At 31.6% G+C, this 16,197-nt stretch overlaps 1 protein-coding gene and 1 long non-coding RNA gene across 2 annotated transcripts in view; one reads left to right on the plus strand and one right to left on the minus strand.

Moving 5' to 3' along the window:
* Positions 1-16,197, minus strand: part of LOC106710819 — a 162,813-nt gene that overhangs the window by 127,528 nt on the left and 19,088 nt on the right. The window lies entirely within an intron of this gene.
* On the plus strand, positions 10,324-10,820 carry LOC123721649. Its single transcript, XR_006756284.1, has 3 exons — positions 10,324-10,359; positions 10,657-10,733; positions 10,807-10,820. It is a non-coding gene; the product is annotated as an uncharacterized LOC123721649 (long non-coding RNA).

Consider the following 16,197-nt stretch of genomic DNA (forward strand, 5'->3'; position numbering starts at 1 on the left):
TTTTAATATAATAAGAGTATATTTACTTTCAACTAAGCTTAGCTCTATTCAATGAATTCAATCACAACAATACCTTTAGCTGCGCGGCGTATCTACTCTATCAATATAATTCTTTTGTGCGTCCGCGTCTTTCAATTTCAAACTTTCATTGCTTTTACTATGTAAGTAACAATGGAACGCCCATAAAAATGAAATTCAACCGCTCGTGAACCCCGATACTAAAGTATAATACGTACCTATTACATTCAGTTAAAAGATTAATTTTAAATACGTATCATATAACGAAGTTTTTGTTAAGAGATATCTAGACGTAAAAACGTATACTTTAAATATCTAATGACAAATCTTTCACTACCGTGTAGTTATACAATTAATAGTGACAAAACAAAATACGATGCAAAAATAAATACGTATTGTTCCTTCCAGAACAGATAAGAGTTATAATATTCCTGTATTAGGAAATAAATGCGAACTTAAGTATATCTTAGAAAATAGTCTATAATTTCTGCCTGCCTCTTTGAATTACAGGCGCTACTATTATGTACATAATTCATTTCCGTAACTTTCATTCAAATACAAAGTATTTTTTAAACAAGTTAATTAGTGACTTTAAGAGTATAAAAACGCGAAAAGCGAAGACTGCATTATGTCTAACCACTTGACCGCGTTGAAATTATAGCGTAGTTGGGGAGTTATAAGCATGCCAAAGGTCACGATGCCACTGTTGAAATACTGATTTTTAAATTAAGTTGTACGATTTTATGCGCCGAAAATTTTTATTTATTCGCCCTGGAAAAGATGCAAGCGAGGTCGAAAAAATAGCTTGTTTTCTTTTTCAAAACAGACTTTATATACTTTATTTATCTTTATTACGCATTAATTGTTGGTTACAGAACAGAAATTCTAAGATCTAGAATCCTTCTAACTTACAAGAGTTGTTAAAATATAAAGAACTGTAGGTATTTCAATCAATTTAATTTAATTTTATTCAATAAATACTACTGGGAATGGTCAAATTAATGTTTTGGAAAAATACAAAACTTTTAGTAATTAGGTACAATAGTCATACAACGCGCACAGTTTTTAAGTCTGTATCACAAACAACGTCCTGGCTCCTGATTGCTTCCGAACAATGAACTCTGTGTGTGGCCACAACGGAAGTCAAGGCCATAAATGAAAACGGGCGATGTCCGAACATAAATTATGCTAGCCTTCGATACAGTAACTTATTGGGTCTCGTATATTTGTACATGTAATTGATAAAAGTCATTTTATTTCGTATTTGTGTTCAATTATGCGATCTTATAAAGCTATGAAAATTCTTGTAATTATATTATGTATTAACCATCTCATTTTAGAACTGTTACGTATTATGTTTTACAACTTATGACTCTTTTTCATAACATTACAATGTATGTTCCCCTAAGATTCACACAATATAATAGTTTATTTTATGTAAAGTATTCGACATTTTATTGTTACACTACAATGCACCATTTTATGAATAACCCATTTTGAAAACTCCGCTTGAATTAATAAAAAATGTTGAAAGAATTTCTGAAGGACTGTTAAAACTGACCTGATAAAGATAAACCATGTTGTGACGTGTGCAGTGTGGCAACGGGCAATCGTGACGTCATTTCCGGCCGTCCTATCGCCCTGAGCACACACTGACTGTCATCTGTTTGCTAGCGGGAGTCTATTCTAAATGTAAACTTGTACGCCACTTTCTATAAATTGTGTAATGTATTATACAAGTATTTAATTTGTATCATCCCGCTTTATGTCGCTTCACCAATGAAGTACATACTCGTATATCTCTAGCTCTAGGCTATAGTTTGTCTTATTTACTTGATTTTTCCTTTCTTTTTTTGATAACTTCTGTGTATAGGCTTTCAAAAAATAAGAAGGTAATTAACTGAAAATTAAAACTGCTAATCTCGGCTGATTGTGCCTATAACATTCCGACAATATACGAGTCACCCTTAAAAATCGGTTGTATAGGCTACAGAAAGTTTTAAAAGCACGGACGAAATTACAAAAATACTCGTTAAAAGCTTTGATGATCAATCACAACAAACAATTTTATCTAAAATGCAATATTATCAAGAAAGTTTTCTGCAGTCAGCGTAATTGCAATTTATAAATAATGTACAATGTTGAATGAAAATTGGTTTAACAATAGCAATTATCAGGAAAGCGTTTACATAAAAATCAGTCCTGAAAATACAGTATGACTTTGATAATGGAAGTAACATTTGTCAAAAGTAGAATGCAAGCAAGATGCATTGATGTTGAATGCATTGACGTAAGTCATTCGTAGGCATTGTTCACTTACTCTGCAACATTAAACGCCAGTCAATAGCACTTTAAAAAGGCCTGTGTTTATACAAAGACATTTAGTAGTCCCAATAACTTCCGAAACACTGCTGCGTTTTTATGGTTCTAAATATTTGAAAGAAAATATAAACTAACGAAGTCTACCTTCCTTTAAAAATGTACCAAATTTAACACTTTCGTATTTTTCACTTTTAACTATAAATGACAAATACTAAATCTCTTGTCTTTTACGACGCTTATTTTAGTAGTTTGGTTATGCAGAATAACTAAACTACTACAAGAAACCTACTCAAATTTTGTTATCCTTCATTAAAATGGACTGCTTAGAACCAAATATATATCTAGTTAGAAACAGTCCACTTTTTAAATCTACATTCTTACTGCGTTAAATTTTAATGAATTACTAAAATTAAATACAACACCGATTGCATGTTAAACATGTAAAAACAAATACTTATAGTGAAACATATTTCACCATTCGCAACTCAATGGGCGGATAATTTGCTCAAGCATTCCAAGATTAGGACACAAAAGGCTGCGTTCAAGGAAACTTCCATTTCCGTCGATTGTTAAACGTCCCTTGGAAAATTAAATCAGTCGTAAGGTTCGACGAAACAGAATCATTTTTACGTCAACCGGTTCCGTTGAGCCAATATCCGCGGGTGTCGGTAAGCGATTTCCCCTTTTGAATTGCTCTTGTCTAAAATATGTGTTGTCTACGCTGAATATTTCATTCAAGAAACGGTAAATCGGATTTCTATTCCCATATCTTTTCAAGTCACATAATACTTTTCGTTTCTTTTATTTTCTTTTCTTTTTATGATATTAAAACGTTAACATTTTTCAAATGAAAAAGGGACATTAAAAATATTTTTACTTCACTGAGTACTTTTAGTGGAAGGTAGCTTATATTTACAGCAGTGTTTTTTAATTCCGCGCTGAGGAAGTCGCGGGCGACCGCTAGTATTTAAATAAATTGATTAATAAACAAATAATTACATACATAGATTTAGACATTTTTATGATTCGTTGTGAAATTGTATAATGTACGCTAAAAAAATTTAAATAATTTATATACGAAAATATAAAATAAGTAAAATAAATACTTTCTTCTCATGTTGTCACTTTGTACGCTTAATTAATAGTCAAAAGAGGCATGTGAAACTTCCCTTCAATATAAAGTTCGTAACTCTTGACGAACCCTCACAAGATCCGCCATTATAAATTGCAAGTTCGACTGACTAAATGTCAGATTCATAGAACTATTACGTTGTCAACTTTGTGTGTAATTATAGGGCTGGCGCACAGTGAGTTTAAAACCATTATTTATTCTGTATTTATATTTTATGATTGTTTAATTGATTTGATTATAACGATCTTTTCAGAAAGAACTATTGAAATATATTTATGTTTAAGGTCTTTAATTTTCGAATTTTGATTGGAGAGTAACAATAGTCATCTTTTATCGACCATTCGCGGCAAAAAAGATAGTGGAAAGGAAGAAAATTTAGTATTTAGCGTATCATTTACCTATTATTATTATATTTATATTATATTATTGATTCTATAATAATATCATTATATGTCATTAGTGAATAAGTAAAATAAAATTATGATGAATAATAAAAAAGTTTGAGTTTTGACAACCCTGTTAACATGTCATCAACTCAAGTTTAAAGTCGGAAAGGCAGTTAGATAGTCATTCCACATCGCCGTCAGATACCGCAGTCCATGCCTTTTCAAAGTTTTAAACTTTACCACGCAAGATTGTTTTAGCAGAGGGTCTCGAAACAACCAAGTGAGGTGACAGGACATTTTAAAAGCTTGTGGGGAACCTTAATGGAACATAAGAAGTTTTTGGAACGTAAGAAATTTGACACGTTAAAAACACCTATGTATTCTTGAGTAGGGAAATCGTAAAAATATTGTTTTTATACGCGAAGAATTATAAAATTGTATTAAGTATTTAAAGAGTTAACACATATTCTATTACAGAAATATTAATTTAAAAAAAACTGACAGATTATGCACAGCCCAAACTACTGTGCCAGAGACTACTGGGCAGACTTGACATATTTCTGTTACTACTTAGGCACTAAGAAATAATTTCCAAGAAGGATTACAAATTGCCGTACAGATTGAAAAACTTTTTCAAAAAACTGTCATCAATAGAAAGCTCTTTTATCGTCCAATACCTTTGTTTTTAATATTTACCTACAATTTAATATTTACCACAACAAAGCTTTGCTTCAAGTTTGCTTAGTATCGGAATATAAATGATAAATATTATTATGCATTTTGTCCGACTCTTAATAGTCGAAGGAATAATTTGAAATGATTGCAATAGAACAGAAATAACAACCGGCTTTGTTAATATAAGTTGCATGCTAATGACGTTCTCGTCTGGTTGTGGTCAATTAACAGATGTTGCCCGCGCTGCCTTGGGAGGTGTGAAGAAACATTGTAAAACACACTAGATACATCAAGTATTTTAACTTATAACTTAGCTAAGTGCTTAATTTTTATTAGTCGATAAGTTAAAGTTTTGATTACAGTAAATTTATCAGTAATGCTTGAATTCATTTTAAATTTCTAAATAATAGCAAAGTTCAAAACATTTTGCTTAAACAATATTAACATTATTTAATTGTGAATATTTGATATTTTATTAGAGCGCTGTTTTAAAAGTTGTACCAATAATTCAATCTAAACCTCTGTGTAGTTTGTAGTTTCTGTGAAAATGTACTGACTCGAAACAAAACTATACCGCAATCTATATCGATCACAGTGCCATCTAGACTCAATTAAAACTTTATTAGAGTTTTGTTTTTTCTAAGCGATTTGCACAGAATTGAATACTAATATTTCTGATTAAATTAGAAAAAAATCAGTTCAGCGAAATCTCTATTAAAATTAAAGACTAAATGCGTTAATCAACGATCTCATAAAATAGAAACGATTATGTGCTTGATATTTAAATCAGTTCTCAACTCGAGTTTCATGAAGTTAATCTTGTTATATTAATTCTGTATTCGGACAACGTTGCCACCTCGTTGGGAGGTGCCGCCCACTGGTATTACACACGTATGGAGATAACTAAACAACATACAAACGAATCCGCGACTCTAACCTACAAACCTGTTTGTTACCTATATACGGTACCACAAATTGACTAGTTAATGCTATCTCCCTACCACAAACAGTCTGCTTTGAGGCCGATGTCAAACAATATTGGTTTTAGCTCAACGTTTGATTCAGTACTGCTTACACAAATCGCTTTCAACTTATGACGTTTAACATGTTATGTGTTTGGATTGTTTGATTAGGGTCAATACGGGAACGCTCACTGATATAAACGATTAATATTAGCCCCCCAACAGAAATTCACTTCAATAGACATAGAATTACGAACACTTTCTACTAAATAGTTTTTAAATTGACATCTCCTTACTAATGCAAGATTTTTCAACTTTCAATTTAAAACTCATAAGTAATTTGTCATTTACTCTGAAAAAAAAAATACAAAAAGAATAACAATATGTCTCTATGGATGTGACGGCGATAGAAACCCATAGTTATAATAAGTCTTTTACTTTCTGAGTAATCTGTGTAAATTTGTTTCCTGTTAGTCAGGTAGATACGGCGGTAGTCGCTAAAATACATGCATGATTAAAGGGGCAACTTAATTACATTAAGTGCAGCATTATGCTTTGATCTTGTGATATAAATCCCGGACTGGGGGACGAGTATAAAATAAGCCACACACGTTCGGTTTTTCATGAAGGTTTTAAATTTGCAGGCATAACCGAATTCCATAGTACACATAACTATAAACATGCTAGGGTTTGCATGTAGGTTACTTATGAAAAATCAAGATCGTGCTTCAAACTCGTAACTTGTGTGGCTTGTCTAAAGATAACCTCACAATCAAACACCTCTGAGACTTAACACATGCATCATATTTGCATTAGTTTTATCTCAGAAAAATTGTTAGTACCTAATATATTGGTAGAATGATAGTTGTTTAATAATAATATTAAAATTCTTAGAAACCTTATAACGACGAACAAAAGAGTCAGGACGTAGATTATCTCATAAGCGTTTAACGGAGTTTTAAACGAAGAGCTTATTAACCTTAAGTAAAAGAATAATACTAACTACTACTAGTAGTTTTTGTCACAATAATCTTGTCACTGTGAGTGCCAAATTGTGATATAAAACGTTATACTTTACTCGTGTTAATCTATATTGTTTAAAGGGAATTAATATACGCGTTCCGGAGTGACCTACTTCCACGTATTATTGTCTCCCGCACCGTACCGTGTCAAATAAGTAATTAATGGTAAACGAGGAACCTGCGACATTATTGGTTTACGTTGTCTATTGCCGCTCAATATCAGATCCTCTCAAATTCTGTGCCTACATATCGAGCAATCAATCTAACTATATTAAACAAAGATAAACCTTTGTAGTATAAACTGTGTTTATTTTATATCTATAATTTGACAACTGGGTGGTTTTGTTAAAGACTTTTTTGATATAACCATGTCCGATTACATTGTCAGAACACTTGTTTAAAATCATAGTATCCGTCTAATTCTTTTTGGAATAAAAAAGGATTAATTTAAATTACATTTTCGCATTGGAATTTAAAGATAAGGCATAATATACTCTGTAATAAATAAGTACTCAAATCCATAAAGAAAATATTCATAATATTGATAAAACATAACTTTGAAAGTTATGACGCTTCAAAAGCGTTCAAATAGCGTTGTATTCCTCGACGTAAACCTGATATGATGAAGGCTAGTTTTCAAACAAGCCAAGTTCCTGAAACTTTATCGATCACACGATGGCTCAAGTTTTTTAATACCGCTAAAACGTATTGCACTGGGAAATGGCAATTTGCATCCCGCGGTTTTATTCCAGATTGCTTGTATCATGTATTGTTTACTTGAAAAGTATTGGCATTATGTAACATTAGACAGTAAAGTCCTCTATACTTTAATTTTGACTTAAATGTTTAACGATTACTCTGTTTTTATCAGGAAAATTGTTAGTTTTGTGGATTTTTATGAAGCGTAATCCAACGAAAGACGGAAATATAATATTGCCAATCTATTCAATCAGATCAGTTACATAGTAAGAAACTTTCTCACTGATCTAAAATACAGAATAATTTAAAACAGTCTGTTTTAACTCTTTACCTATATTCCATCGACAGCATTACTTTTCAAAAGTAAGTATGAATGAAGTATACATTCATATTTATATAGATATCGATAACTACCAGTAAAATAAAAATTACCGGGAAACATTTCCCTTTTTACACAAATTTATTAAAATTTTCAGTAGATTAAAAATTTTGGATGTCAATAAAAATTAATTGCTTTTTGAAGTAATAAATGTGTAAACGAGTGCACCGCAGTAGCGCTGTGACCCCGTTGTGACGTTAATCAAGTGAATTGGTGAACAGATGTCATGTCGCCGGCGGCCGGCATTCGGTTGGGGCTGTTCAGAGTCTCAATGGCCCGCCACGACGCTAATAGCTTTGAACGCTTGCAATAATGATTTACACCCAATGCCTGGTTTACATTGTGCCAGTACAGTAAGAAAGCTGCTGGCCTGGAATAGACTGTTCTTGCGCTAGATAGTGTATACATTATGCCAGTTGTATGGCAGAACTGATTTACTATTTGTCCTACTCTACTGGTATGATATAAACTACACAATACTTGTGCAATTCACATATTTGCGCTTGAATCTTGCAGACTTAGGAATTGTAGGTTTCAAATACGAATGTCCACATCAACGATCTCGGTAAAAAATAAACGAAAAGAGCAGAAAAAAAATTGCGCAAATATTTTTTTATTCGAATAATCTATTTCACTGATCTAAAGCTTTTAACACATACTATAAACACTGTAAGGGAAATCCGGTTCTATGAATATGTTACAAGTGGGAAAATATTTTAAGAATAAATTATTTGATCTATATCTCTGATAAACAATAATATAGGATGTATCAATCAATGTTTAGAAAAACATATGTTAACGAATGACTTGTAGAGGTTTTGCCTTATAAACTTACCTGGCATATGTTAAGATCTTAAACCTTCGAATATATTTTAAACATTTAAATAATTTCTGCTAACATTTATAGCATGTTACGTGTATTTATGGTTCCTAATATAGTTAGAATACAATATTATCAATATCAATTGAACAATTTAATATCATAAAAAGAAAAACAACGTACAGGAAAAAGTCATTAAATTCGTTTCAATTTGATTTGTATCACAGAGGCACAGTCCTCGAGTTGAGTACGCATCGTCGACGGCATGTCAGCCAATGGACGCAGTCTACGAAATAGGTCACCAAGTCACTATCGACTCACCAGTCAAGTAGTTAAAAAAGTTAAGAGCACCGAATAAAATTCAAATTAATGTCCTTTTCACGTATTCTCCACAGTGTTGTTTTAATTTACTTTACTTCAACTATACTACTCGTAGAAACACACAAGTAGGGTAGAGTTCGAAAAAAATTAATATAATCTAGGTTGTACAACAAATCAGATATCTTCATGTACTATATGATTCGATAACGAATTAAAATTGTTTGAGGTTTCAATCTCATATTTAGTAAATGAGCCGACTGGGAACATAAACAGTTTTTTTTTTTACTTTTATACATTTATATAAGCTGTCGCCTGCGACTCCTTCTGCGCGGAATTAAAAAAAAAAGTAGCCTATGTGTTCTTCCAGATTATGATCTACATCTATGTCAAATTTCATCGAGATCCGATGTGCCGTTCTGGAGATACATTCAAACAAACAAACATCCATCCATCCATCCAAACATTCGCATTTATAATATTAGTAAGATATGTAAAATATAAAAATAAATAACGTTTTCTTTATTGTACATATTAAATGCAGTGTTATGTATAATTGTTATTTCTGAATCAAATTAAAAAAAATAGAATCTGCAATATTAAAAAAAAATCGTTTTAAAATAAAATCGTTGAATATGTGATGTACAATAAACTAACAGGATTGAGGCTTATCCTGAATTTCCATTAGGGGAATACATGGAAATTCAGGTACAACATTCTCTTGAAATATGACTTGTACGGGCAGTAGTTAAATGCTTTTAATGTTTAATCCGCTCTATACGCACGGCTTTCATTTTATATTTACTGTTTACACTGAAAACATTTTGAAGCCAATAATTATTTTCATTAAAAAGTCACTGCAGTAACAATACTACATTAAAAGCTTCAATAAATACACGTATGCCACCGAACGATTGTGAAATTTGATATTTTTAAAAACAGTTTTCTATTGGTAAAAAAATATAATCTTAGTAATATTATAAATGCTATCATTTGGATGTATGGATGTATGAATGAATGTTTATTACAAGGTATCTCCAGAACGGCTGCGTGGATACCCGTTCGGCATAAAAGTCAGAAAGATGACATAATGTTGTCTGAAACATGTTGACTTTTAGAGCTCAGCAAAATGTTGTCTTTTCGATAACTTTTTGCCGATGTCATTTTAAAGCAATCTCAATGATAACTAAATGATGACTTTTCGAGAACATATTTTTTTGTTAATAAAACTTTAAAAAATTTTCAGATTTATTGAATTTCCTTAATAATCATTTTTAAAAAACAATTCTAATTAGTTACTTTTTCAAAAATAAATTTAGTGTTCAATTCAAAAATAATTCGAAATTGAAATATACGAAAAATTGAATTGTTAGTACTTTTCGCGACAACAGCGGCCATTTTGTTCTATACGGACCTCTCACTCTCACTCACCATTAAAGAGTGATTGTTGACAAGCGTGAATTGCATCGTAATTCGTTCGGCATTGCTAAGTGTTTTTATTCAATTATTACAACATAAACGTATTATTTTTGACTTAACATACTGGTTGAAACTATAATTAATAGTATTTGTGATTCTTATTATTCAGTTAGTTATCAAGAATTTAATTGCCGAACAAATAAACTTGTAAGTATGAATATAGGTTATAAACACATTTTTTTATATTTTATAACTAATTAAATTATTTAAAATTGTTTTAAGACGATGCTCGTCGCTATTTTAATTAAATGCAGTTTAAATATTTTACTTTTTAAAATATTTCTAACTTGAAACATTTGTATACAATTTTGTTCATTTAATTCATACATTCATACATAATAAAAAAAAACTTATCAGCATCGTCTTTGTAAAAGTGTCTGATAAAATTTAGAATGCGCTAAAATTTAATGAATATTTTCAATTTCTAATTTAATATTTTTTTAGGATTCAACACAAGATGTAAAAGTAAGAAACTAAAAGTAGAAAGAGGATAATATCGTCAAGTTCTTCTGATAATGAGGGTATGTAACAAATAAAGTTGTTCAATTATATATAATTATTTTGTTCCTTATTAATAAAACACTTTATTTTCAGATAGCGGAATAAATAATACACCAATGCCACCTGCCACGTACGTGAGCCAAAAGGATCAGCAACCACCACCAACATTTAAAACTCCTATATCATTACTTGAGCCGTAAAAGTATTTATAATTTTAATAATAAGATTATTTATATTGGTATGTCATATCGTTATTATTCATTGTGTTATCAAATAAACAATAATTAAACCTATTTACCATGTCGATTTTAATTTTACACTAGCCTCTTAATTTTAACATAAAAACGTTAACTTTATGATCTCTAGAAAATGTTATCTTTCTTTGATATATTTTTAATGATCTCTAAAAGATGGCACTAGATGGCTCATAAGAGAGCTTTATGTTAACTTTATTTTAACTTTATGTTGATTTTTTGGTTATCATTTCTGATATCAGATCTTGAATAATGTTAACATTAAGAGAACTTTATGCTATCTTCTTGCCGAACGGGTATTGATTAAATTTGATATTGATGAAGAACACAGTTTGTAAGAACACATATGCTACCCAGAAATGTGTACGGTTTCCATTTCAATTCTGCGCAAACGAAGTCGCGGGTAAAAGCTAGTTTATAATATAAATGCCTTTACGCAGTGACATCAACATAAATTAATTCAATTACAAGTAATTTTAATTAAAGCAAAACAATTGAAAGATTATAGGGTTATTAACCTCTTCATTAGCGAACCAGTATAATCTCAATATTAAAGCTTCATGCCCGAATGAGTTCAGAATACCCTCAGTTATCAAACGTAGAGGTACACTATGGTACAAGCGATGTTATTCGACACAACACAAATGCACGAGTCACCTACTAACCTGTTTATTTTGAGCTGAGATTGGGTTCTTCTACAGTACTATAGTAAAACGAGTGAGGAAGTTTATTTGACGCTTTGATCCAGAACGTGTTCATGTGCTTTCACTTCCGAATATTATTGTTTTACAAGTGTTATTGTTATCACAATTTTTCAAGGATTTTTTTATGTTTTGTTGTGTAAATATAATAAGAAATTCTCGCGGCTATTGTTTTATTTGCAGATACTCTTAGAACATACAATTATTGCTGAACATTTACTAATTGGCAATTATCACGTTTGTGTACCTTATTCAATAACAACAGCGAATTAACATTATTTGATATTATATTAAATATTACTTCTTAACATAACCTTTACGGTGTTATTTGAAATAATTATATTTTTGATATTACAATATCGGTAATTATTTCACATAATTGCGTCCGACAATCCGTCGTCTATCCGTCTTCAAACAAACAAAATAATTGTCATCATTCGCTAACGTTTCTTGAACAAAATCCAAGCCTCGTACAAACTTTCCCGTCCTCAAACACAAAGTGGTACACAAACTTAACCAATTAAACAGTTACTTACACAACCATAATTCACTTCGACCGCAAGGCTCGTTTACGTAAACTGTCCACAATCAAACACTCACCTATCACAAAACCGTTTATTCGTTAAAAAAAAAGTTAAGCGACGAGTTCCGATATATTTTAAATAAAGCATCGTTATTCCAAATGTTTGTGTGCGGTTGCATGCATTGAAAAAAAAAAAAAAACAAACAATAGCTAGCGTTCCTCTTGTGCACAATGTTGGCAGCGTTTTTTGCTCGTTTGTGTAATGTACGCGATGAGTTAGAAAAGTATCGCTATTTATGCATACATTTGCGTTATTTACAAAGCCGGTATTTTTAGATAAAAGATGCTTACGCTAGTAAGATCTTTACAAAGACTCGCTTCCGATACAGAAATAAATTATGATCAATAAAATAAGCTACGAATAGCTAAGTATAGTCGTTGACTTAATTAAGAACAGTTACAATATTATACTTCGTACTTTTCCTAGATTTTTGTAACTCATTCGTAATAGTTCACATATATTGAACTAGCTTTTACCCGCGACTCCGTCCGCGCGGAATAAAAAAATAGAAAACGGGGTAAAAAATATCCTATGTCCGTTTCCCGATTCTAAGCAAGCTGCCCACTAATTTTCAGTCAAATCGATTCAGCCGTTCTTGAGTTATAAATAGTGTAACTAACACGACTTCCTTTTATATATATAGAAGATAGATGACTAGCTGTCGCCCGCAACTCCGCGGAATTAAGAAAAAATATTAATGAGTAGCCTATGTGTGCGTCCAGACTATGTTTTATATCTGTGCCAAATTTTATCAAGATCTGTAGACCCTTTTCGGAGATACCTTCTAACAAATATCTATCCATCCATCGAAAATTTCACATCTATATCTATATATATAAAAGAAAGTCGTGTTAGTTACACCATTTATAACTCAAGAACGGCTGATTCGATTTGACTGAAAATTGGTGGGCAGGTAGCTTAGAACCAGGAAACTGACATAGGATAATTTTTACCCCGTTTTCTGTTTTTTTTTATCTCGCGCGGACGGAGTCGCGGGTAAAAGCTAGTTTATAATATTAGTAATATATAAATATTTGTTACTTAAGGGACTTATTAATTAAACTAATTATTACTTAGATAGAGTTATCTATTCGAGTAATAATTGTTAAGTATTTATTTCTTTTATTTTGAAATACACAGATGTATTTTATCTATCATATAATAAATCTTCATGTCAATGTCGTGAACATTACCCTCAGTGTTCATTGACGAGCAAATAGAGTGAGATGTAAACTTTTTGCATTCCTACGAACGACCTTGTCTGTCCATTTAGGATTTCAATGGACTGCAATTGTTTCAACGAGTTATATTCTGATATACAATAATACAATGTTACGCTCCTTACATGTTTTTAACATAAAGATTATTTTTATATTTTTACTAATATAAAAAATTTAGGAAATAGTTTTTGTGTTTTTTGATCATTCCCAAGTAGGATTGGCGTCAGGCAGGCGGCCGGCCGTAAAAAAAATTAAGACAAATCCTTAAGGTATATTAAACCTTGTGTACCGACCCCTCGTGAGTGGGAAAAGGCCAGGGAGATGATGAAAGGAAATATTTAGCAATGAAAAATACTAGCAGTTGAAAACATCATGAAATTTTATTTTGTAAGATGTATTTGCTATTTATTTACTATATATTTTTATGATTAAAATTATAAAAGTTCTATTTACTCAAATGTTTGCTAAGGATAGAAACTACATATTTTATCAACAAATACGCGGTAGCTACATTTAATATAAAAATTATTTTAATGCGTGACATTTAATTTAATCAGACTATGAACTGCACACGTATTAAGTATTCATAAATGAAAAATTACTTGTTAACATGTTGAATTAGCATACGCCTAGTGTAGTAAAAAATGGATTAACATCTCAGTCACGCAAATACAGTGACGTTAATATATTTTCTAAAAGTATTTTAAATCCGTTTTAATGTACTTTACAACCAGACAACATGTTTTTAGATTGTACCAAAATTCGGTGTTTAAAAATGTTAGCAAAAAATCAAACTTTCATATTTGTTATTTTGATCGTTAGCGGGTCGGTTCGAGTTGCAATATTTAGAACGATATTCGAATTGAGAAAGTTTTTAACTAGATTCTGTAAAACTCTTATATAAACTTTAGAAGTTAAAAATCTACAAGGGCCTTTTTTGGCTTCGGGGCTTAAGTCTTCGTAAGATATCCTGGCTTTTGGGTGAAAGACAGACTTATGTGAGATTCCTACTCACTAAAACTCTCTCAGTGGCCAACCCGAAGTGCAACTGCGAGGATCCAGGGATCTCCAATGGACACCAGGACCGTCTACACTCAGCTTATGCACTACTCTAGAAAAATACTTTTTTTTCACAACGATTCGGCAAACTGGGACCACGCAATGTTGCCGTATTCCCCTGAGAGATTAGTCGGCCTAGCACGAATATTTGTGACAATCGCTTTCATATTGACATCTTCAATTATGTCAAAATTAGTATGATATTTCTGGTGTACTTTACGCCCGAGGGCGGGCGCTGCACAAACTTTAACACAAATTTTGTCAATGATGATTCAGATTGTCACAAATAATCGTGCTAGTTTTGAACTCAATATCTAAAACATAAGAGGTAGTTTTCATTTAATTGAAGCGTTTTCAAGGGTATTTAAAACAGCATTTCCCATTTGATGTTAAAATATAAAAACGTGTCAATTAATTTATTATCGACATTACAAGACGAGATCGTCTGTAGGGATCGGTGTAAATTAACATGTAAGCGGGTGTATCGTGGGCGTTGTGTATCAGACATGTCAATTGTTGCCACGTGCGCGACGCCGATACTAAAAATATCCCGCTGCGGTCGCCCTTGACGCAATCAGGCTCAAGAATAGGGCTGTCACCTTTTATGGCCCGAATTGTTTGAGTTTACATGATCCGTATTCGGGCTTATTTGACAATAATATATTTGTTTCGGAATTATAATGCCTTGGTTAACGTTTTTTTCGAACCCAAGTGGAACCCAAAGATAATTGTTTGTTTTTGTATGGTCTGCCAAAGAGTCAGAGGTAAACAAGTAATCTGTTAATAGCCGTTTTTTTCGCCGTCAGTACTCTTCACCTTCGTTAACAGTTGACAGCCCTACCAGGAGGCGTATAACAAACGTTAATGCGTAAAAAAATCATTTAAGATTGTGGCAAAACAACAAGTGATTCGGTCCATGTTAAAACTCGGATCCTTCTTGTGGGTCTTCTTACTTTGATAATAAACAGGATTAAATATTTTTGCTATAATTGTGCAAGTAACGTATTACTTACAACTTTAGTTCAATAAATATAACTAAAAAGCGAACGACATAACGAACATTTAATGCACAAAGAAAACATAGTAGAATCAAAACGAAATCACTACGTAAATTTATTTAAAAAAAGATTCTTTAACTGTAATTTATTTATTGTTATGTAACACACAATCGATAAATATTTCTATATCATCGTTTATTGAACGTGAAATGTCATCAAACGTAAATATGGATTCGCAGAACTGAACATGAACGTTATGATAGAAAATAGAGCGACACAGATTTCCTCATAGCGATATACGCGCCGCTGAAGGCAATATGTTTGAACACATACCGGGACTATCGTGACATTTATACAATTAATATAAACGAATTTTACTTTACCTAATCAAATAAAACCTCTTTCTCCGATTGCTATCGTAAGAGTGATTACTAATTGATAACTTGTTTTTCAAAGACTGAATTTAAACCTGAAATTATATAACTTAAAATGGCGCATATTGTGAAGCTTAATAATAACAAAACTCAACTACTAAACGATTTTTACATAAAGGAAACACGTTTAATCATGGAAAATACGATAACAAGTGACATGAAACGGTATCAAATAACAACCAAATAAATAGAAAAGTTCGCTTTGAATACGAGCTCGCATAAAATAGGGACTAA

Source organism: Papilio machaon, chromosome 14 (assembly GCF_912999745.1).
Source record: "Papilio machaon chromosome 14, ilPapMach1.1, whole genome shotgun sequence".
NCBI lineage: Eukaryota > Metazoa > Arthropoda > Insecta > Lepidoptera > Papilionidae > Papilio > Papilio machaon.